This window comes from Gymnoscopelus microlampas, assembly GCF_963454915.1.
Source record: "Gymnoscopelus microlampas genome assembly, chromosome: 21".
Classification (NCBI taxonomy): Eukaryota; Metazoa; Chordata; class Actinopteri; order Myctophiformes; family Myctophidae; genus Gymnoscopelus; species Gymnoscopelus microlampas.
The window spans coordinates 16,754,864-16,781,113 of record NC_139958.1 but is presented as its reverse complement, the minus strand read 5'-3'; the positions used below and the strand labels follow the sequence as shown (position 1 = coordinate 16,781,113).

Below are 26,250 nucleotides of genomic sequence, written 5' to 3'. Positions count from 1 at the left end.
CTGCATTCTGAGCTTTTATCTCTCCAACACCCCCCCAACACACGCACGCACACGCACACGCACACACACACACACACACACACACACACACACACACACACACACAACTATGTCGGTGGGTCCAGCAGAGAGGGTCTGGACAGCTGCTGCTAATTTTATCCGTCCCATAATGCATGCCTCAGACACCCCCTCCCCCACCCAAACAACTCCACCTCAAGCACTTACCCCTCCCCCAGCCCCCAACCCCCACCACCTCAATATCCTGCTGAGGTTCATAACCCCCCCCCCCCACACACACACACACACACACACACACACACAACACTCCCATATCACCACCCCTCGCTTCTTGTACACAAGTGGTTCTCACGGTGCGTTTTAACAGCGGGCAACTCTCGGGCGATGCCGGGCAACATCGCCCAAAAGATAATGAAAGTCTATGAGAGCCGGCAACTACTGGCGATCGGGCGAAGTGGGCGGGGGGGGGGCGATTGTGACAGAGCAGCTTGATTAATTTACTAAATGCATTGTATGTTATGCTGTATTGTATAACTTGTAGATTCTCAGTCCCACAGAATGTGCACATTCTGCTGTGACATGAAATCTAATATGCTTGTGTTTATCTGTTTGTCAGATGCTGTAAAGGGGAGGCTGCCTTGAAGCCTGAGGAGCTGCTTAATGCTACATGGGGAGCAGCTTGGGTGGATTTTGAATGCACGGGGTTGGTTGATTGTAGCCATGGGTGGGGTCTGTTAGACTATATAAAGGAGAGCTGAAGGAGAGCTGGGCAGTTGAGTGTGGGCTGCCATGGGGAGAGGCTGACACCTTACCTCTCTGTTAGTTATGTTCTGTTGAGTTTTGAGTTGTTTATTTCTTTTGTTATTTCACTTATTGTTGTCCAGGCCTGGAATAAATGATATTATTTTACCTGCAAGCCTGCCTCCTGGTCGATCTATGACATGTAAAGGGTTTTTCACTGACTAAAATGCCTATACACAATCCCACTTGGTAACAAATGGTGGCAGTGGTGGGATTGTAAAGCTTCCAAGGAGCAATAACAGTCAGTGGAAAAGCACCTAAAATGTCTCTACGAGGGCGTGGCCGACCGGGCAGACCTACCCGGCAAAACCCAGAGCCGTTCACCAAAAATGTTGAGGGACTAGAGGAGGAGATTGAGGAGGAGCCAGTCGCTGAGTCGGGGGAAGGAGGAGCCATGGCATCAGTGCTGACTGGTGAAGGCCAAGCAGTGGCAGACCAGCAGTTGAATCGAGAGCCAGAGGTTGAACAGCCTTCCGTAAGGCCGAAAGTGGCACCAGTGGAAATTCACAGCACAGCTGAGTTAAGTACTTCTCCTTACTCTTCACCGGAGACCCTTCCTTTTGGGCAACAATTTATGAATGAAATGCGAGAATTCATGTATAAGCAACAAAAACATGAGAAAATGCTGTTTGATGGGCTTGAAGATCTGAAATATGTTGTGTCTCAAAAATCCAAACAGGACTGGGTGACTGAAGAATCAGCCAGTCACCAGAGTCTGTTTGCCCTGCCCACTCCAGCTCAGCAACGTCAGCCGCCCAGCCATAGGACAACGCCGCAGCCTGCCCAGCCGGAGCAGCAGCAGCCCATCCACCGGTACGACAGAGCCAAGATTCCAAACTTCAGTGAGGGTGAAGACGTCGAAAGCTTCTTCATCCGCTTCGAGCGCATCGCCAGGACCTGGGGGTGGAATCATGACGAGTGGGCAGCTCGTGTCGTCACCCTCCTCACGGGCAAAGCTTTGGAGGCCTATGCCAGCATGGACGAGCAGCGGTCCCACCTCTATTCCGACATCAAAGCTGCTGTACTTGCCAAGTACGATGTGACCGAAGAGACCTACCGCCAACGATTCAGATCCAATACTCTACCAACAGGAGAGTCGACCAGGGAGACCTACAATAGGTTGAAGGGACTCTACCGAAGGTGGATGCGACCAGAGACCAAGACGAAGGAGCAGGTGGCCGAGACTTTGATCCTGGAACAGTACCTGCGTGTTCTCCGCTCAGATGTCCGAATGTGGGTGAAAGAGCATCAACCACAGACGGGGGAGGAAGCGGCAAAACTGGCTGAGAGGTATATGGCTGCACATCGGGAGCCACCTCGAGAGCCATTTCGACCCAACAAGGTGACTGTGGGGCAGGTTAAATCAGAGGGGTCCAAAGGTGATGAGGTTCTACCCAAGCGGGATACAGGGGGTGGGACAAGGTCTAACTATGGCACTGGGGCTCTGATCTGTTTCTATTGTCATCAACCAGGGCACAAGGCAGCTTTGTGTCCACTTAAAAAACCTAAAGAGGCTAATATGTGCTATGTTCCTAGACCAGAGTTTCAGCCCACTATGCAGATTTCAAGGGCCAAATCCCGATATTTAACCTCAGTTCTTGTTAACGGGCAGGATGCTGAAGCACTGTTAGATACAGGTAGTTCCCAGACACTGGTGAAAGCAAAGTTTGTAGATAATGAGTCTTTGAACTTTGGGGAACTAGTAGGTTTGGGGTGTGTTCATGGGAAAGAACAAATGTATCCTACTGCTGTTGTGAATATTGTGGTTGAGGGTCAAGCCTACATGATGAGGGTGGGGGTGGTTGATCAACTGTCATATGATGTCATTTTAGGGGATGATCTACCAGTTCTAACTAACCTTGTTCAGTCTGTACCCAAGTCATGTGCTATGGTTACTAGGTCTCAGTCCAAAGGTTTGCAACCCCTTCCTGACATCCACCCAGGTTTTTTTGAAGGTGGCACAAAGGTTAGGAAGGATAAACGGCAGCGCCGCCATGACAAGCATGTGGGGAAAGCAAGGGTGCAGGATCCAGTCTCGGTTGCTCCAGATCCTGAGACCACTCTGCTTGATCCACAGTGGCAAGTCCCTGACAACTTTAAGGAGCTGCAGAGATCAGATCCTTTGCTGCAACCTTTGTTTACTAAGGTATGTGAGGTAGATGGTGAACCTGTTAATGGAGCTAATCTCGTTGGTGATAAATACATCCTCAAAGCTAACCTTTTGTACAATGCAGACAGTGAGGTACCTAGATTGGTTGTTCCTAAATCATTCCATCAGCTAATTCTAAATTTGGGGCACCACATTCCGTGGGCAGGACATCTAGGCCAACAGAAAAGCTATGACAGAATCAGTCGGAGATTCTATTGGCCTAGACTCTATCAGGATGTTCAGGAGTACTGTAGGACATGTACAGAGTGTCAAAAAGTAGCACCAATTCGCAAATCAGATCGGGGACTGTTACAACCTTTACCAATCATTGGCACACCATTTGAGCGTATTGGTATGGACATAATTGGACCATTGGTTAAAAGTAGTTCTGGGCATCGATTCGCTCTTGTAATCTGTGATTATGCGACTAGATACCCAGAAGTATATCCATTACGCTCTACCCAAGTCAAACACGTGGTCCGATGTCTGATAGATCTGATTTCCCGAGTTGGTGTTCCTGCTGAAATTTTAACTGACCAGGGTGCTAATTTCATGTCAACTATGATGAAAATGTTGTACAAGCAGCTAGGCATCACAGGCATTAGAACTACACCTTATCATCCCGAAACTGATGGGTTGGTTGAACGTTTTAATGGTACACTGAAAAGCATGCTAAAAAAGTTTGTGGATGAGACGGGTAGGGATTGGGATAAATGGATTCCTTTCCTCCTTTTTGCATACAGAGAGGTTCCACAGGCTTCGACTGGTTTTTCCCCTTTTGAGTTGGTTTATGGCAGACAGGTTAGGGGGCCCCTGGACGTACTCAAGGAAAGTTGGGTGGCTGGAGAGCCAGCCCAGTGCAGTGTTGCGTCCTACATCCTCCAAATGCGAGACAAGTTGGAAAAGATGAGACACCTGGCCCAAGAACACCTGAGAGAGGCCCAAACCAAGCAAAAGGTGTGGTATGACAAACATGCTAGAGAGAGAGAACTGAAACCTGGGCAGAAGGTATTGTTACTGCTTCCTTCCGGTACATCTAAGTTACTTGCTAAATGGCAAGGCCCTTATATTGTGTCTAGAAAAGTGGGACCAGTAACTTATGAAATCCTGTGCCCAGAAAGGAAACGCCAGAGGCAGATTTTGCATGTTAACCTGCTAAGAGTGTTCAAGGAGAGAGAGGTTATCCCAGCAGCAAAACCAGTGATGATGGTGCGGGTAGCAGAGGATGGAGATGATGATGATGAGTCTGACATGGAACCAGTTCGACCTCAAGGGGGTGCCATTGAGGCTCCTGAACATCTGAGTGAGGAGCAACAACAACAGCTGACTCAGGTGCAGAAGTCGTTCCATCCTCTCTTCCAGGAGAGACCAGGACACACAGAGGTTATCAGTCATGACATTGTTCTGAAGGTTCCTACACCAATCCGGCAGAGGCCCTACCGTGTTCCTGAGAGAATGGTGGAGTCATTGAGGAAGGAGGTAGCGACCATGTTGGAAATGGGCATAATAGAGCCTTCAAAAAGTGAGTGGTCAAGTCCTGTTCTTTTGGTTCCAAAGAAAGATGGAAGTGTTCGATTCTGCACAGACTTTCGTAAGTTGAACACTGTTTCCTGTTTTGACTCTTATCCAATGCCCAGAATCGACGAACTGCTTGAAAGGTTAGGCAAAGCTAAATACATGACCACATTAGACCTTTGTAAGGGATATTGGCAGGTCCCACTCACCACTGCTTGTCGACCATATACAGCTTTTCGTGCACCTACTGGCTTGTATCAGTATACTGTGATGCCTTTTGGTCTTCATGGGGCACCTGCTACATTTCAGAGACTCATGGACATTGTTTTATCTGATTGTGGACAATATGCAGCAGCATATCTGGATGATGTTATAATCTACAGTGAGTCATGGCAAGAGCATCTCCATCATCTTCAGCAGGTCCTCCAGAAGCTTCAGACGGCAGGGTTAACCATCAACCAAAAGAAGTGCTCGTGGGCACAGGAGGAGGTGAAATACCTGGGGTACCGCATCGGGCATGGTCACATCAAGCCACTGGTGGAGAAGTTGGAGACCATCCGAGGAATACCCAGACCGCAAACCAAGAGGCAAGTAAGGTCATTCCTTGGCCTAATTGGCTGGTATAGAAGATTCGTGCCTCATTTTGCCACATTGGCTACACCAATAACTAATCTCACTAAGAAGACTACTTCCTCCCATCTTCAGTGGACTGAAGAATGTGAGGAAGCCTTTAGAAAGTTAAAGGAATTGTTATGTCAAGATCCTGTCCTGAAGAGTCCTGATTTCAATAATAAGTTTCTTGTACAAGTGGATGCTTCTGATGTTGGCTTAGGTGCTGTTTTAGCCCAAGGAGAGCCTGGAGAAGAGAGGCCCATTCTGTTTCTGAGCAGGAAGCTCTTCGACAGAGAAAGAAAGTACTCTACTATCGAGAAGGAGGGTCTCGCCATAAAGTGGGCAGTGGATTCCCTCAGATATTATCTGCTCGGACGGGAGTTCATGCTTCAAACCGACCATCGAGCCCTGAAGTGGATGCATTCCATGCAGAGTCAAAACTCAAGAATACTGCGCTGGTGTCTGGCTCTTCAGCCATACCGCTTTATTATTGAGTACTGTCCAGGTAGTAGAAACCTCATTGCTGACTATCTGTCACGTGTACCAGGTATGCACAACCCAGAAGGAGAGGGGGTAAGAAATGTGACAGAGCAGCTTGATTAATTTACTAAATGCATTGTATGTTATGCTGTATTGTATAACTTGTAGATTCTCAGTCCCACAGAAGGTGCACATTCTGCTGTGACATGAAATCTAATATGCTTGTGTTTATCTGTTTGTCAGATGCTGTAAAGGGGAGGCTGCCTTGAAGCCTGAGGAGCTGCTTAATGCTACATGGGGAGCAGCTTGGGTGGATTTTGAATGCACGGGGTTGGTTGATTGTAGCCATGGGTGGGGTCTGTTAGACTATATAAAGGAGAGCTGAAGGAGAGCTGGGCAGTTGAGTGTGGGCTGCCATGGGGAGAGGCTGACACCTTACCTCTCTGTTAGTTATGTTCTGTTGAGTTTTGAGTTGTTTATTTCTTTTGTTATTTCACTTATTGTTGTCCAGGCCTGGAATAAATGATATTATTTTACCTGCAAGCCTGCCTCCTGGTCGATCTATGACATGTAAAGGGTTTTTCACTGACTAAAATGCCTATACACAATCCCACTTGGTAACACGATGAAAGATGGATTTTCTTTATCTTTTTGGACGATATCGCCCGGCATCGCCCGAGAGTTGCCCGCTGTTAAAACGCACCGTTAGACTTTTTCATGTCAAGGACCCCCAAACCGATACGTATCTGGCCACAGACGACCCTGATCTGATGCATCCAAATGCAATCTGGCAACCCATCGCCAAATGAAAAGGAAAAACAGCGCCCTCTGCTGTTTTTTTACTCACTTGGCTCAGGGAGGAAGTCGTCGTAGCACACGTACGCAAGGAAACCGGGGTTTTGGTCTGCCTTCAGCCTTTCACTTCCGGTGGTGCGACTATGTTTTCATTTCCACTAACAATATTTCTACACGGAACACTAACACCACTTCTCCCAGAGAACATGGATCGTTTTGGTTATAAGCCCACTTGTTTCTATGATGAAAGAGCAAGTTAAAATGTGAATATCTTTCAGTGGTTTTGTCTGCTCCGAGGACGCTATTGTTAAATGAGTTTCGGTTTGTTTCTAGTGGGGAAGGATCGGCAGACACGTAAATCCCGCCCACTACATTTGATTGGGTAAAGCGCGGCCTGCTTCCTGATCTGAAGGCACGCCCACTTGTAGGCCAGTGCGTACACGTTATGACGAACCCCCCCAACAGATTCAAACGCAGAGAGATTAATCCAAATGTAACCAAATAGACATTTACAGGTCACACAAGGCAAGGGTCCTCCAGTAACTCAAGTTGGTTTAGACAGCAAAATGTGTTAATTTATCCATATTTACACATACTGTACCAGATCCTCATCTAACATATATGAACACTGTATATACAACAATAATAATAATAATAATAATAATAATAAGTGTAATAATAATAATTGTAATAATAATAATATTAATAATAATAATAATAACTATTATTATTTGGTCCCCACTCCTTGGGGATTTTTTTGTCACTGTATAATTACACAACTGTTATGTATGTGTGTATGTTGTAGCACTCGGGGAGCAGTTAGGAGTTAATATAAGTGTCTTGCTCAGGGACACTTGCAGAGGCCTGGAATCTAACCTGGGACCTTCGGTTTCCGAGTCGGGCTATCTATCCATTCAGTTATGGCCGTCCTAGATATTTTGCTGTGCAGTCTTTTAAATGTCAAGCTACACAGCAAACTCCAGAGTGTTAATTTAACTGTGCGCAGCCAATTTGTATCCTCGACTATCACTACATTTACACAACGAAAGAAAAATGCCTCCATGCACCTTTTCCATATTTAAATGCCAATACCTGACAGTTGTTTTTATTAATGTATTTTAAATTCCTCATTTATAGATGATATATTAAAATAATATATATAAATATAGCACTTTTACATGGTTTTATTGTTTATTGTTGCCATGGTTTAACAATGACTATAAACGTATTAACTCAACAAACAAGTACAAAAATGTACTGGATTGGTTCAAATACACACACACACACACACACACACACACACACACACTACATGCCACAGCAAAAAAAATCCCTCATGCCAAGGTCTCACACATGCTTCACCCCCACCAACAAGCCTCAACCTCCCTAACAAGTTGCAGAACATTTGTTTTCTGGAGTCCTAGACCTAGTTCAGACCATGAAAGATTTGCGATGAGCCGAGTTGAAACTTGTAACCACTTGCAAGAGAATCCCCAGAACTGTGGTTTACAACAGTGTGGGTCGGGTCGCCAACCGTTCTAAAACATTTTGTCTCATCTTTGGTCTGAAATAGGCTTCTTCTTTAGGTTGTGTTCTGAGAGCCAGGGGGTCTCAGGGGGTTGTTTAGAGGAATACAAGAACGCGAGCTCCAATACACACTCGCCCCGGGTCAAATCGGGCGACCTCAGGGTGGTCGGACCGGTTACTGTTTAGAGCAGTTCTCCTCCTGGGGTCCCGGGGAGACATCAAAGTTCTCTTTTGGGTCTCGAGCTAAAACGTTTCGGAACCACTGGTTTAGAGCATCAAGCCCCCAGTTCCATGTCAGGTCAGGTCTCTGTCTCTCACTGCTGTCAACATTGGAGAAAAGAAAACAAGTATATATATATACTGCTCTTCTGGAGTTCCAAACATCTCCAGATCAATGTTGTGCTTCATCAGATGATCAAACACATCAACATCTGCACTTTACATCTCATTTCCTCTTGCACGCACGCACGCACGCACTGACGCACGTGTGTGTGTGTGTCGGAGTCCAAAGTACTGAAGTCATCTGTGCAAACATTTCACTTTACTACAAAGAGACCTCTGAATGGGCATAAACTAAAGCACACACACACACACACACACGCATGCGCACACGCACACGCACACGCACACGCATGCATTTTGTCAAGTGTCCTGTGGATAGCAGGCCACTGGGCAACAGCTAATTATAAAGATGAAGTACTTTCCTGATGTTAAAACCACAGAGTTTAGCAACGGACACGGACACACGCACACGCAAAAGCACACGCACACACACACACACACACGCATGCACGCATGCTAATGTGCGAACGTACACCAGCATGCATAAAAATAACTCAACTAATGCATGCAGAAGAACCCTGTGCCTTGTCAGACTGCTGTAATTACATGTTAATAACATACTAATTATAGGTCTGGACTTAACGACATGACATCACAACTGTTCACTAATCTGAACAATTAGTAGCCATGGAAACCTGCACCGCTGGCAGATGACATTCTATAATCACCAGCTGTGGGAATCTTTGTCTGTGTGTGGCCGGCCGGACCACTTTGAAAACACACACACGCACACACACACACACACACACACACACACACACACACACACACACACACACACACACACACACACACACACACACACACACACACACACACACACACACACACACACACACACACACACACACCCACCCACCTTCCTGTACTGAAAGCTTAACCACTTCACAGGATCCCATGGCTAATAAACCATATATCATATATGCCTTAATTTAATACATTATAATTGCCTGCTATAACAACAATTAAAAACACCTGAAATATGATTTATTTTCGTTTGTCTTTTACTCGCAAGTTGATGATGTAATTTGTCCATGTGTAGTTCAGCCCTATGGAATGTATGGAATGTATGTGCTAATAAAACAAATAACTTTTTTTTGGTGTACAGTACAGTACATTACTCATTATTGTCCACCACTAAAAAAGTCACACTGTATTTTCTGACAACTGTAGTTCCAAGAATAATTCATTGTGTTCTAGTGCAGTGGATTAAAGAAATAATTCTCTGTCTTAACAATGTAGGGTAGATGCACAATACAACGTGGGTAATGGCTAAAACTGCAAACTGTTCTCAAATGTTTCTGATTTGAAGTTCTTTGGCATATAGGTAGCGGAATCCTCAATGTTCATTTAAGTCCAGAAAACCAAATGGACCCTTGCAGCTCCTTTTGGTTCCATTTTTCTACACCAGGGGTTCTCAACCTTTTCAGGCCGCGACCCCCCAAAATAATCATATTTGAACTGGGGACCCCCCAAAATAATCATATTTGAACTGAAGACCCCCCACCCTGACAGCACCTGGAAGTTGAGTTGAGGCATTGCATTTTGTTTGACTCAGTTCCACAGATAGATATTGTGAAAATAGCCGATCTACAAGCTCACATCAGCTATTTTCAAAAATGTTGCCTCTTTCTTATATTATTTGACAATTTCACCAAAGTTTGAGCAGTTTTTATAGAACAGTTTGTTGATTACTTTTGATTCAGTAATAGTCTCATTTATTTTCTTTCTTTCTTTTTTGATGTATTAAAAAGGTCTTAAAAGTCCTTAAATTGTCACTTCACTGTCATCTGGGGACAGGTTGAGAACCACTGTTCTACACAGATTGGTATATTAGACCCTTGCATCATACTTCATTTAACACCCTTTACAACACATGGTTCATTTAACACCGTTATACCTCATGGTTTGTTTGTTACAGCACTGGTTCTCAACCTTTTCTGGATCAGGGCCCACTTGAAAAAAAAAGTGTTCGCAGCCCACCCATCTGATCACTTGACACGGTTAAGTGGTCAGATGGGTGGGTGGGCCGTGTGCATTTTCAGAGCGTGTTTATTTTAATGATCAATCAATCGATTGTGTTCTGGCTTGGATTGTGACTTGGCTTGGAATATTTTTTCACACAAATATTGTATGGGGGTCCCTGGTGCAAAATATTTCCACGGTCGAATACATATTAATGTGGGGGTCCATGACAGTACATATATGTTCTGGAAAAAGATTAGCTAATCGACTAAATTGCCTAAAATAACAAGCTGATCTCGGTTGCAACAGTAGTAAAATGACCTGCTGGAAGCAATGACATCACCCCAGACAGATGCTTAATAACTTATAAGGGCTGACACTGATGGTGATGACAATGAAATAATAATAAAAATCAATTATTAATCACATCATTGGGTTGTCAGCTGCAGACCCCAGACATCGTAGCCTACTGTATGAGTGTGTGTGTGTGTGTGTGTGTGTGTGTGTGTGTGTGTGTGTGTGTGTGTGTGTGTGTGTGTGTGTGTGTGTGTGTGTGTGTGTGTGTGTGTGTGTGTGTGTGTGTGTGTGTGTGTGTGTGTGTGCGCGCGTGCGCGCGTGCGTGTGCTGTAATCTCCCCATTGATGGCCGGCAGACAGGGTTTACTTTTCTATGATGAGTAACTGGTCTGTTCAGTCATACGGGGCGAACAGACTGATTCCGATCATTGCTATAGAATGTTTGTTCAGCAATAGGTTTAGGTTTAGGTTTAGTATTAAACGGTTTAGTATTAAACTAATGGAAGCGTCAAATGGACTATAACAGGGATCTCTCCAGCTTTTTAGTAAACAGAAGAAAAAAGAAATTCAGGCCCGTATGCCAACCTCATCCAATCAAGAGAGAGGATAAATATAAATATTCAAGATACACAAGTGAAATTGGAAGTGATGAAAAAAAAAAAAAAAAAAAGAAACAAAAGAACAGACGAAATTGGAATTGGAACATTATAAAGCCGATAAAGGGGTTCTCTCTCCTGATTACATGAAATTGATGTTCCACCTGGAAATGTATTTTCTGTTTATTAAGAGCTGGAGAGACAGGGAGGCACCCTTTTACTGAACAAACTCTCTATAGCAGTGATTACTTTCCAATATAGAGCGTATTTTGAACAAATACATTTAATTTTAACCAACAAATATCACTTACAGTACATTAAAATGTTAAGATAGTATACATACTGTAGACACATGGTTAATATACAGAGAGACAGACAGACAGACAGACAGACAGACAGACAGACAGACAGACAGATAGACATAGGTTAAGATCAACCACAACAAACTACTGTGGTTGACATTAAGACAGGGGGACTGAAGTAACAGTATAGGTGTAACCCTTTTAGGTCCAATTGGCTCCATTTGAAGCCTACTGTATACACTCAGAGTAACACTCGTGCAGATTGGGGTTCCAGAGAACTAAAGATCTATATCAAAAGGGGGTCTGTGGCCTAATGCATATCAAACTGGGGGTCCTTGTAATGAGCAGCTTCTTCACATAGTGTAAGCCTCACATACTGTAAGCTTGGTAGAGAGTGACATGTCTGTCTCTCTGGACCTGTTAGGTGTCAGGCTGCAGCTAACAGAGCTGTCAGTAATGTTATTGTAATGAGACCTTCTGCAAGTACCTGGAAGTCATTCAAAGCTATTAGTCTGTTATTGTCTCTTGTAAGTTAACTGTGTGTTTGCGTGTGCGTACGTGCATGTGGGTGTGTGTGTGTGTGTGTGTGTGTGTGTATTCGTGCACACACACTGAGTGAGAGAGGGAGTGACCTCGGCTAGCAGGATACTCTGAGACAAATATGCTGTGCGCGCATGTAGGCGCACACACACACACGCACGCACGCACACACGCGCACACGCACACACGCACACACACACACACACACACACACACACACACACACACACACACACACACACACACACACACAGAGCTGAGATAAGACAGACATTGGGTTGGTGTTGAAAGCGAGACCCAAATGGTTTTGCTTCTATTCAACACCTGGCTTTACTTTCCATCAACACTCTCTGGTAAGTAACAGCTCCAGTAAGATCACTATTAATTCATTATTAATTAACTGTTAGTTCTATCACAGTTTTAAGGCTAGGAAAGAAAATGATATTAGATGACATTAATTCAGTGGTTCTCAAATATTTTCATGTCAAGGGCCCCCAAATGTATTTGGTTGCGGACCCCAACCAAATGTATATGCAATCGGTTGCGGACTCCCATCTGAAAAGATTGTGTGCCAGGGACCCCCATCAGAAAAGATTTGTGTTAAAATAATTCTAAATGATTCCAAAACTTTCAAAAAAACGTGTAAATTGTACGGCTGCAAATAGCCAACGTATAAAATAGGTTTAAAGTGGTTAAACTGATTTTGATGCTGATGTTGATTCTATATTAACTAATTTTTTAAAGAGAACCACTGTTCAATTGACAATAATATGACGTATACAAGTCAAAACTAAATGAAAAAAACAAAAACAAAAGCCCAGCTGTTTCATGTGAATAAAGTACTTCTGACCAATCAGAAACCCAATACATTATGTCCCTCATGGAATAGAGTTGAGTATGATTATGTATCAGTGTGGCGCACGCACGCACACACACACACACACACACACACACACACACACACACACACACACACACACACACACACACACACACACACACACACACACACACACACACACACACACACACACACACACCTGAAAATATAGGTGCACCAGCCTCATTTTAGTTGAGGTTGAGTTAATATAAGGAGCAGGGGAATGACATTGACGGGTGGAGGGGGTTGAGGGTGATGATGTGAGCTGTTAGGGGGCCTCGTTGTGTAAAGGCTAGGGTTCAGAGGGATCAGTCGCCCCTTGGTCTTAGGAAACAGACATTTTAAAGTGGACCCTGATCAAGAAAAGGTTGGGAACCACTGCTCTAAACGGCTTCATCCAAACACTAATTCAAGAGCCAAAAACCTTTGGATACATCAGATCAGCTGATAGTTGGTTGTCTTGTAATTAGCATCGCTAACTAGCTATCATCAAACAGTTTAGCATGGAACGCAGTTTACACACACATACTTTATTGTGTTGTATCCTTTTGAAAGATGTATATGTGTTTTATGTATACACATTTTTATAAATAAAGAAGTCAATCAATCCATGCTTGCAACAATTACATTACAGTCATTTAGCAGACGATTTTATCCAAAGCAACTTACAATAAGTAAGTACAGCAAGTAAGTACTTACAATAACAAGTAAGTAAGTACAATAACAATGAAAAGAGCCAGGGAGCAAAGCCAAGAAGATCACTTCTCCCCAGTATTGTTTTATTACTTATTTATTCTCTCACCAAATGCTGGACATTAGATCTAGCTACCTATGTTAACAGTTGAGCAACAAAAAAAAATGGACACAGCAATGGTTCTCAAACTTTTTCATGTCATAGACCCCCAAAGTAATATGTATTTGGCCTCACACCCACAACCGGAGATATCATGTGCCAGGGACCCCCATACAAGATTTGTGTTGTTAAAAGGTTTCTAAAAATATACGTCCCGGAACGCTGCCGTAGCTGTCCGGGCACCTAGGCTACAATATAGCCTGACAGCGTGTCACGGGTTCGAGTCCCGATCCTGACAGCCTTTGCTGTGTGAAAAAATATATATATTCAAAATGTTTAACATTTTTTTCAAGATTTCTTTTAAATAGCCGATCTATGAGCTTACAGATCTGAATGAAAGAATGAACGGCTTATTTTAGGTCTTGGTTTACACTGAACCATACAATGAACCGATGAATAGACAATGTATATTGGGATAAAGTGGTTAAACCTATTTCAAAGCCATGTTAACTAATGTTGCTGGGGACCCCCTGGAACCCCCTCAAGGACCCTTGGGGGTCCCCAGACGCCACTTTGAAACCTTAAGACAGTATGTACATATATGTGCATGTATATATTCTATGAATAGCTGCCAGATGCTTCAACGCAGCCAAAACACTTCTGCTGTTGTTCCCACACACTTGAGTGTGTGTGTGTGTGTGTGTGTGTGTGTGTGTGTGTGTGTGTGTGTGTGTGTGTGTGTGTGTGTGTGTGTGTGTGTGTGTGTGTGTGTGTGTGTGTGGGGTATGGTATGCTGTGGTTCTCTGCTGGCGCCAAATTTAGTTCCAGGCAGTGAACCAACATACAACTGTTGCACACTGCCCCCCCCCCCCCCCATCACCATCAACATGACATCCCTATCAGCAACGATGACCTCCCCAATCACTACCTCCGCCACTACACAGAGCAGATCGTTCCACCCTGGAAAATACTAACACCTCCACCCTCAGACATCTGGGGGGAAAAGAAAAAAAAAGAAAAGAAAGGAAAGACCAACCAACCTGATTTTTCCATCAACTTTCCACTGAGCTGAGCCCCACCAACCAGCCAACCAGGCAGCCAACAACCAACCAGCCAACCAGGCAGCAAACCAACCAAGCCAACCCCCTCAAACCAGCGAACAACACAAACACTGCATCACAGGGCCTAGGGAGCTACTGTGTGGTCGAATTTATGGCAATAAGAGAGAGAGAGAGAGAGAGAGAGAGAGAGAGAGAGAGAGAGAGAGAGAGAGAGAGAGAGAGAGAGAGAGAGAGTGACTGAGTGACTGAGTGACTGAGAGAAAGGAACAGAAACAAAGATAGGGGGCAGATAGGTGATAGATGTCAGACAGTCCTGTGACAAATTGTAAAAGGTAACAGGAAGTCACTGTATGAACATAGCGAAGGACAGACAGACAGACAGACAGACAGACAGACAGACAGACAGACAGACAGACAGACAGACAGACAGACAGACAGACAGACAGATGGAAGGTCAAGGGCACTGACATACAAAGTCGTCAGAGCTACATACAGACCGACTGACTGACAGACAGACAGACAGACAGACAGACAGACAGACAGACAGACAGACAGACAGACAGACAGACAGACAGACAGACGGACGGACGGACGGACGGACGGACGGACGGACAGACACACACACAGAGACAGACCTACTTACCGCCAAGGCCCCTGTAGCCTCTCCTTGTGGAGCTGGGCCTCCTCACACGACATCCTGCGGAGAGCGAGGGAGAGAGGAAAGGAAGGAGAGGAGAGGGGGGTGAAAGGAGAGAGGTGAGATTTTGGGTCAGAGAGCCGGGACTCTCTCTCAGAGAGAGAGAGAGACACAGAGAAAGAAAGGAAGAGAAAGGGGAGAGAGAAAGAGAAGGGGGTCCAGTCCAGACAGCAGCAATAATCCCAACCAGAGGCAGCAGAACAGGAGAGAACGCAGCGTGTGCTGAAGAAAGGAAAGATCTCTCACTCACTGGCCATGTGCCTCACACTCAGCCTGCCAGTTGCATTCTCTCTCTCTCTCTCGCTCTCTCTCTCCCACTCATTCTCCTCCCATTTGTCCACTCCCTCCTTCTCTTTTTTAGGCACAAGCCATGTATGATTAGGCAGCTGATGGGAGGAGCAGCTGAGATTTGAGAGAGGGAGGGAAAGGGAACGAAAGCATGGAGAGGGGTTGAGCACAGGAGGAGGAGAAAGAGAAAGAGAGGGTGAGAGAGAGAGCTAGAGAGGGATAGAGGGAAGGAGGGAGAGAGAGAGAGAGAGAGAGAGAGATGGGAAAGAGGGAGAGAAAAGAAAGAGTGAAAAATAGCAAAAGTAGGGGAAAGCGAAGCAAGAGAGCAATTTGTCATGTTTGAAGGCTGTGGGAGCTGCTTGGACTCAGACAGTATCTGTGCACTGCATTAACAGTTTGCAGATGACGCTCTCTTCTTTTCATTAGCTTAACTGTTCTTGTTTCTACGTCCCAACACTTGAACAGTTATAGTATGAGCTGTACTGGACCGTAGGTTAATGAGAGAAAAAACGAACGTGGAAACAGGCCCATAATGTCAATATAAGCAGTGTAAAATGTATGCATAAGGTGCATGGTTAAAAATAGCAATGGAAAGAGGCAGTTAAAAATAGCAATGTAGTAGCATATATGTGCATAAGGTGCATGGTTTAAAAGAAAAAAATAAATAAAATGAAGCCGTTAAAATAGCAGCAGATGTAATAACAAAGGCAAGTCATGCCAGCAGCAATTTCCTGTCCTGAGCCAACTCCTTCCCTCCACTATTAGAAATTTAACCTATAAATTGTGTTGTCACCATTTTAGTTACTCTTAATTTATGTTTATTAAGCCATATGAAGATCTCTGGCATGTGTATGTGCTTAATGTTTATGTAAGCAGCTCACAAAGAAATCATATGTTTTTCATATTATTCAATGGAGAGAGAGAGAGAGAGAGAGAGAGAGAGAGAGAGAGACAGACAGACAGACAGACAGACAGACAGACAGACAGACAGACAGACAGACAGACAGACAGACAGACAGACAGACAGACAGACAGAGAGGCGGAGTCAGAGTCAGTTTTTGCTTTATAGGATAATAGAGAGACAGGAAACTGAGGGCAGAGCATGCAAAACTACGGTAGTATCCAGCTGGAAGTGAACCGGGCAGGGTCATTGTGATTATGCAGTTGACTCACTATCCATTCCTTCAGCTATCAGCACACCCCTGAGTTTGTCATAAAGTCCCCGTGCCATTCCATCCTTGTCTCAGTCTGGTGGAACAGAGTCCTGTTGTCTACACACTGATGTTGAGGCTCTCTGTACTCTATTTTTGGTTGCCGTGCATTCTTAGCCCAGTGCCTTTCTAAGAGGTTTGAATACAAGCACTCCCCATGGAAGAATGCACACAGCAAATCTGGAATGTTAATTTAACACTGGAGAGTGTCAAAATGGTAGACATGGACCCTACACTTTTAGAGTTAAAAGACTACCAGGCTCTGTGAAGATAATAGCGCACCACTCGCCGGAGTTGCGGACTATGGAATAATTCACATGAAACTTTGAGGTGTTAGCTACATTCTCAGTTTTTCCACCAACTCGAACTAAATTAGCCTGGATTCTGCCATTACGACACCTGGACAAGAATCCTTATTAGATAATCCTTAACACCTCCTTCCTAAACTAACAAAGGAAATAGCAACATGTGGAAAAAGCATGTTATAGTACACCAGGGCAAAACGTGGGGGCTAATAACGGCATTGCACCCATGTGGTTCTCAAACTTCCTGTGTCCAGTCTATGACGACAGTCATCTGTGACGTATGACTCCATATTTTGTTGCTCTTGGGCAGAATGTCCATATTTCAACTATTTATATATTTTTGTAAATTAAAGTCCTACTTCATCGAGTGTCGCACAAAAGTAGTGAAAAAAACAGATCTATAAGTTCACAACACGCCACAATGTAATGCGTTGTGAGCTTGTAAATCAGTTATTTTCACAATTTTACATTTAAAACATTTAATAGCCATAAAAAAGGAACGGTTTTGGACATACAAGGTTTCCACCGGACAGCGACGATTTGGGCAAGGTTTCAACCCAATCCACCCCCCACTAACCGGCGTGGAGGTAATTCTTTGACCTACTGGCAGCTTACACGAGACTAGCCCCAGACAGAACAACAAGTTGGGGTCTGTGGACGTTTGAGAACGACTGTTCTAGACACAGCCATGCCGTAAAAAAACAATATCTACGTTGGGTGCACCAATCAAAGTGGAAAACTGCAGCCCGGATTTATAAGGAGTGGAACGTCAAGTCAGGAGTTGTTACAGTCACCAGATTGAACTGAAAGCGAATAAGCATAGTATTACTGATGCTACTGTAGAGCTAAACAAACTGCTTATTCTAGACATTATAGGGCTTGGCAATATGGAAAAGAAAAATCAAATGTCACAGTATCTTTCACCAAATGCCTGAATATTAATATTGTGATGATAATATTGTATAAATACTATAGAAATAATAGCCTATCATATTTTAGTATTATTAAAGAAAAACATTAAATAAAGAGAAATAGCAGGTCTACAAGCTCACAGCATGTCACATATGCTATTTTTAACCATTTTATTTTTTCAAGAATAAAGTACAGCGGACTTACTGTATGTTATATCACAATATTACAATATTCAAAATTCCAGATAATATCTAGTCTCACAATAATGGGTCCTACAAAAATATAATATAGATTTATTGCCCAACCGTACTAGACAAACTATGCATCAAAGTCACAGAGGATAAAGATATTGCTTCTAAATATGAGACAGAATCCAACATCCTAGAGGAAACAGCCTCAAAGCTGCATGCTAACTTATCTACAGACAACATACTCATAAAGGAGACACTTTGACCTCCAAACCAGGTCAATGGGAGATAATATTATCTTCAAGAGGGTTCAAGAGCTCAATGACAAGGATCTAGAGGACTTGCTTAGAATTCATGAAAAATGATCTCAGCATCTCTAAAGAGACTCTTGACAACATAAGCTATGACATAGTCCACTGCACTGGCAAGAATAAAACATAGGGGCCCGGACTACTGGCCTTGCAGTCCGGGCACCTAGGCTCATAAGTAGCCTGACAGCGCAGCGCGGGTTGGAGTCCCGTTCCAGACGGTCTTTGCTGCATCTCTCTCCCCATCTCTCTCCCCCCTTTTCCTGTCCATCTCTACTACAAACTATAAATAAAGGCAGAAAAAGCCCCCAAAAGATCTTAAAAGAATACAACATATGCTACCACGACCAAGGCATCATCGGTAACCCAAAACGTTCGTCGTTACGCTAGCCCCAGAGGTGAAGTGTGTCTCAGTGTGTTGGATAAAGGTAACAGCACAGAGCTGAAGTGTGTCTCAGTGTGTTGGATGAAGGTAACAGCACAGACCTGTGTCTCAGTGAGTTAGTGCATGCAGATGAGTGTCGGTGGTTTAATGTCCTTGGAACGTGAATGCATTCTACTGCACATGAAAACATGATTCACCTTCATACGCACGCACACACACACACACACACACACACACACACACACACACACACACACACACACACACACACACACACACACACACACACACACACACACACACACACACACACACACACACACACACACACACACACACACACACACACACTGGCACCCACATGCGGACAGACAGTCAACCATGAATACACACATATTGACACAGTGTATGCAGGAAGGTATGAAGCATTCATTTAAATGGGTCAAACCAATGCCCCACTTCCCCGTTTCCCAGAGTTTAGCCCCTATCCTCTCCTCTCCTCTCCTCTCCTCTCCTCTACATCTGTCCTTCCCTTCTTTCATCCCTCCCTCAGATGCAGAGGTCCTTATAAGGAGAAACAGCAGCAGTCCCGTCTATGTCTCTGGGGAAAACACACACACAAACACACACACACACACACACACACACACACACACACACACACACACACACACACACACACACACACACACACACACACACACACACACACACACACACACACACACACACACACACACACACACACACACACACACTTCACAGCATTACACAAACACACGCTGACATAACAACCACTGAATTACACTGAGAACGAGGAATGCAGCTGAAACGTCTGTCTTGTTAAGCTATACGGCAGCTGCCAGACTGGAGTAAATCACAAATAAAACCGTAGTATACTGTCTCCTGTAGCAGCCACACTCAGCTGCTCACATGGGGATTACTACACCGTAGGGGTGACGGACACACAGGTGAGACACACACCAGGGCCAAAGCGTCACAACATGACGCCGTTGTGAACTTGTGGATCGGCTATTTTTGGCGAAGCAACTCAGGTCCAGTTTACTAAGTCTAGAGGGTTTAAGTGGTTAATAACACTGAGGTTCACTTGTAAATGTGAAATTAGGTTGTCTCACCGAATACGGCATGTAATATTATAGGGCTACTTGCGCACAAAATCGATCAATTGGTAAAGAAATGTTGGATTTTAAAATGATTTCATTTGCCTACAAGTTTCTGCTTCCATAGCAGCGTAAACAGACACGGAGCAGCGGTCCGTTAATGGGAACAGACGTCTGTTATTATCAGGGAATAACAGACCACAGAAAGCCACGATTGACCCAATCAGAATCGAGCATTCAACAAAGCAGCGTATTAAGCTAGTAATAATAATCGAGGGGCTATCTACAGTCATGTATATGGACGCATGATATGAGGGTGTTTGCAAGATCTGCACAGAACGTGTTTTGTTTTAAGTCCTACTGAACTTGCATGATCAGTATCATGGTTCCGCCACGGTTCTTCATGCATGTTTAAACTGGATGTACAGCACAGTGGAGTAGACCAGACCAACCACAGCATACTCTGTCTGTCATCACAAACTAACCTCTCTTACACTGATAGACACACAGGGAGATACCTTATCTCTGTCTGTCTAGCTGTATCACTCTCTGTCTGTCTGTCTGTCTGTCTGTCTGTCTGTCTGTCTGTCTGTCTCTAGCTGTATCACTCTCTATCTCTAATTATATCACTTTGTCTTTCTCTCTAGCTCAGTGGTTCTCAAAGTGTCGTCCAGGGACACTCAGGGTTCCTTGGGGGGGTTCCAAATGGACCCTTACAGGTCGGTAACTCGAGAGCGTGCAAATGAGAACGAGTCCCGAGGTCCCGTTTGCACTCTCTCAGCGTTCTTGAAATTAAAAAGTTTGAGAACCGCTGCTCCAGCTGTATCTCTGGCTGTCTCTGTCCCTCTCTCTACTGTAGCTGTATCTATGTCTGTCTGTCTGTCTCTAGCTGTATCACTCTTAGTTTCTCTTTAGCTGTATCACTCTCCGTCTGTCTCTCGCTAGCTTTCGCTTGCCTACCACCCCCACACCCGCCACCCCCGACTATGACCCCCCCCCCCCCAACCTTCATCTGTGGCGTCAGTTGCGTTGGTTGGTCGTTGTTGGAGACAACAGCATCATTGTTCCTCTGCATTGCCACGACGACGCAATGACCTCACCGCACAGTTAGCCCAGCCCCGCCCCCCATCTCTTCCCAGCCCAGTGGTAATGGCCTCCAGATGTGGAACCAGAGGCAGGAAGACACACACACACACACACACACACACACACACACACACACAATCTACAAGCCGCACACATCTTTCTGAAGACACAACCACACACGTGCACACAAACACTGTGTGTTACGCGCACACACAAACAAGATTTGCACACAAGAAAGGAAGAAAGAAAGAAATTAAAATACCAGTTCACCTCTCTCCTAAACACACACGCACACACACACACACACACACACACACACACACACACACACACACACACACACACACACACACACACACACACACACACACACACACACACACACACACACACGCACACACACACACACACACACACACACACACACACACACACACACAGTCAGGAGAGATTAACACAGACAGATTTCTGCCTCATGTATATTTCATATACAGTAGCTTACAGGGAGGAGGTGGGGCAGAGGAGTAGGTGGTATTATCTATCTACCTACTGTACAGTATCTATTTATCTATCCATCTATCCACCCCCCCCCCCCCTCCGCCTGCCTGCATGTCTGTCACACACGTGCGCGTACGCACACGCACGCACGCACGCACGCACGCACGCACGCACGCACGCACGCACGCACGCACGCACGCACGCACGCACGCACGCACGCACGCACGCACGCACGCACACACACACACACACACACACACACACACACACACACACACACACACACACACACACACACACACACACACACACACACACAATAATCATAATAATCATAATATCATAATAATCATAATATATTAAATCATCATACATAATCTGCAGCCCACATGCTTTACATGACAACATTTAAATTGCCACTAGTTACTTCCTGTTGTTGACAAATGAAATCGTGCCCATCCCTTATTTGTCCACAAAAAAATCAACCAAATGCACCATATGCGTTTTGGATAAAGTACCTATTAATAGTTTATTTTCCTTGGGGAGGCGATGTGATGAAAAGCATATGGCTTTGCCTTCATAAACCTGATAATCATGTCCTCATCTTATAATCTCTCTGCATCGCTCTCTCCAACTTTAATTATGTTTTGTTCTACTCTGTATTTTGCATGATGCACATCTATTAAAGCCCTGGCCTTTTATTCTGCATTTTTACTGAATTTCATTAAATGATTAAGCATTCCAGAAGCATTAAAGATGACCTTTCAACTTTTGTTAAACTGCTCTGTGAAACAGAGGTTTATGAAATGAAAAACAACACTGCTGGGTTGACTTTGTTTGTGTTCAACCATCCCAGGACATTAATCTACATTTATACAGCAGGTAGAAGCTCAAGCAATTTAATTGTACTAGGGGCATATCACCTAGGACACCAATGTTCAAAGTGGGGTCCAGGGACCCCGAGGAGTCCTTTGGGGTTCCAGGGGGCCCCCAGACAAATTCATTTCACGATAATTCAATTCACTTGAATTTATTCAAGATCAAGATGGTTTTATTTGTCACTAACTTATACAAGTACAAGCAGCGAAACGTTGTTGGGACTTGTTCCACAAATAATTGTGCAACATCCTAAACATAATAATATAAAGAAATAATTAGAAATAATAAAATAAGAATAAGAATATATATGTCCAGTGAGAAACAAATATAAGTTCTTGTCTTACATACGTACATTAGCAGATATAAAGAATGTTAAAGTGACTATTCTTACCAAGTGTGACTATAACCACTTTGAATCAGCTCAACTAAAAAGGAGCACTCAGTAGAGAGCAAATCTCCACCAGGAGGCCTGCCCTTGATAATAATAATGATTATTAATAGTATGCAGTTACATTTCTGCATACAGCCATAAAAGGGTAGCACGGCATGTGATTACCAGTTAACATTGTCTCTACTGTACTAATCTCTCTCTCTGATGCATGTCTACCTCTCTCCATCTTTCTCTCTGTGTTGGGCATGTGATGAGAATGTTTGGCGGGTTGTGCACGAGTATGAAAAGGAACAGTCCTTCATGTCATTGACATTATGGCTACACAAGTTGACAACCTGTTGTGCCTGAAACTGAAATGTAATGGCAAGTAGGTTGAAAGGTAAACTGAAAGGAGACAGACCTTGCCTGGCCTGCATAGTCTGACCTTTGTGTGACAACCAGTGTTGCCAAGTCTGCTTATTATGAGCAACTTTTATTTGGGCATGTTTTTCTGCATAGTCGCTTTTAAATATTGGTAGTTGCGGGTTGCGTTTTCTTTGGGCTTGTTTCCAAAGTGTAGTTTCTTATTTGGGCTTGCTTCCTAATGTTGTTTAAGCCAGTGGTTCTCAAACATGTTCATGTCAACACCCCTAAATTTGGCCAAAATATTGGCCTGAAAATATTTTGTGCTAGGGACCCCCATAAAAGATTTGTTGTTAAAATGTTTGAAAAATATTCCAAATATTTCACTTTTGTCTAAATGTTTGTATATAGGGTTCAAGTGGTAAAACTAATTTTGCTGGAGACCCTCTGTGTGAGTGTGATCCATACAGCCTAGTCGCTTCTTTTGGGCTTGTTTTTGTAGACCTGGGTGCTTACAGTAACAGTATATCTCAGTATATCAGTAACTCAACCCCCATGAGATGAACTATACACAACATTCATAAAACATTTAAAGGTGGGGTAAGTGATATACAGAATATCATTTAGTTGTGTTAAAATTAGTGTTTAATAGCTCTATATTCTGATAGTAATCATTGTTTTAGTGTTTGTTCAGTAACTGGGGTCTCCCTGTCTCTCCAGCTCTTCAGTCAACAGAAAATAACATTTCCGGTAGGGATAATAATTTCATCCAATCAGGAGAGAGAAAACAAATAAATTACGAGACAAAATTGGAACTGCTACACAAGCTAATAAATGATCTTTACGGGATCTCTCTCCTGATTGGATGAAATATGTAACCCACCTGAACATGTATTGTCTGTGCTGGAGAGACAGGGAGACAGGGAGATCCCTGTTACTGAACAAACATTCTATAGCAATGATTAATATTTGAATATAGTTTTAACTTCGGCGCCCACTGGCCCAGTGGTAAAGTGCCTGACCACCACCGTGGAGGTTGTGTGTTCAAATCCACTGTGGTACATCCGGCTTTGTCGAGTGTCTACACAAACACAATTGGCCCGTGTTCGGGGGAGGGAAGCCAGGTGATAATGGTCACTGCACGTAACCCTACGGGCTGTGGCAGCACGTGTTGGGCGGGAGGACCAAGGACCAAGGCCAAGGACCAAGGTGGGGGCTCCTCACTGGTAGGTGAGTCAGAAGGATACAACACAGAAATGTGTGGGGAGGAATCAATTGGCATTTGGCATAAAGACCAAATTGGGGAGAAAGAGGGGTCAAAAAGAACATGGTTTTAACCCCAAATAATTCCCTTAAAGCACATTTAAAGGTAAAAGTATTGGTACCGTGATCAAAGCACCCAAACTTAATTTTCGAATCTAGCATGCTCAATCGGCAACTCTACATCTATGTGATTTCTAGACAGGCTTTTAAGGCCCTGTCACACCAAGCTGAATTAAGGACCAACAGCGACTTTGGCGATAGTGTATTTAGAGCTCTATGAAAAGCGGAAATGTCCGATTATGTCAAATGACGCATTTGACGCAGAGAAATACACAGGATACATTATGATCTCCTTGCATCAGAACAATAGGATTTAGTAATGCTGTGAGTTTTATATATTCTCTATGTAATGACGGTGTTGTTCTAAGGATGGGGTTATTATACCACAACTGGGAAGACAATGTGCCCTCTTATCTGACTTATGTTTCAGTTCTCGTACTATAATTTGCTCAGGCTGAACAGCCAAACAGACAGCTCTCCCTCATCGACTCCCTCCAACCCTCATTCATCATGCTCACTCCGCTAGTGGCTGACTATCACCAACAGCGATGGGACACACCTCAAAACCTATGGGTGATTGTCAGCCACAGATGCTTAAGGGTGGCTTGGTGGATCAGGGCATTCAGTCTAGACTCGCTTTGGTAAGAGCCTGACCGATATAAAAATAATAATAAATTGTATTTTTAACGCACTTTACATTTTTGGGAAATCACAAAGTGCTAGATATATCGATATATAACGGTCTGGCTCGTATATCGGCCATTATTTGACTTTCTTGATTACATCGGTGTCCTGATCCCTAAACCACTTTCAACCTGGCGTCCCCATTATGGGGCACATTATACAACTAGAGGTTGGGCCCTCACACCTACGTTGCACCGCCAATCCGACTGATATGGGCATATACGGAGATCTCTGAGGCAACTTCTGTCTTCTTATTCGTGTCCACGCATGCTGTGTAAGTGGGAAAATGTGACGCATATCGCGTATAGGAGCACTAATAAGTGTTGCAAACGTATTGCGCAATAATGTAGTTATATACATGTAGGAGCAAATTGCGCAATAATGTACAAATACACATTGTTCGGTCAAGTTGTAAGCATGAAATGTAGTGTAGTGGATTCCCCATGGCATGCATTGTTATTTGTGCATAGTGTGGAAGCAATTACACTGCTGGTGCCGTAGAGGGGAACGGACTTGAACGGATAAACAGGAAGTCCACCCACTAGGTGATTTTAAACAGGGCTTAAGTGGTTAAATAAAATCAAGTTCAGTTCATGAGTTCATGTTTTATCTATCAAAAATTGCACATTGTTAGACAAAATATCTGTCAAAACATTTGTAATCGGTGGTCTAGGACCCTCTTCTGATTATCTGCTCTCTAAACTCTGTCAAAGGGGTTAAAGAGACTGACTTAAGACAGCTCGGACTGAGCTGAATCTGCATGGATATTAAGACTTTCATGATTTGGGGGTTTGGGGGTGTGTTGCCACGTTAATAAATGTATATGTTGTTGTTGAATTAACATTGACTTGTACCAGCAAGCAGGGGTGCTGCTGTAATTGGCTAGCCTGACGGGACACTAATCCATAGCCTGGAGGGATGATTGCTCTGCGATTATGAAAAGAAAAGACAGTTGTCAAT

General features: G+C 43.9%; 1 protein-coding gene across 3 annotated transcripts in view; it reads right to left on the bottom strand.

The window, feature by feature from the left end:
• The window catches only part of palm2akap2 (PALM2 and AKAP2 fusion), a 104,211-nt gene extending 88,611 nt beyond the window's left edge, over positions 1 to 15,600 (bottom strand). For all 3 annotated transcript variants that reach the window (XM_084046736.1, XM_084046737.1, XM_084046738.1), the window contains exon 1: positions 15,312 to 15,600. The gene's annotated coding sequence lies outside the window, so the exon portion shown is untranslated. The remainder of the gene's footprint in view (positions 1 to 15,311) is intronic.
• Between the last annotated feature and the right edge of the window lie 10,650 nt (positions 15,601 to 26,250).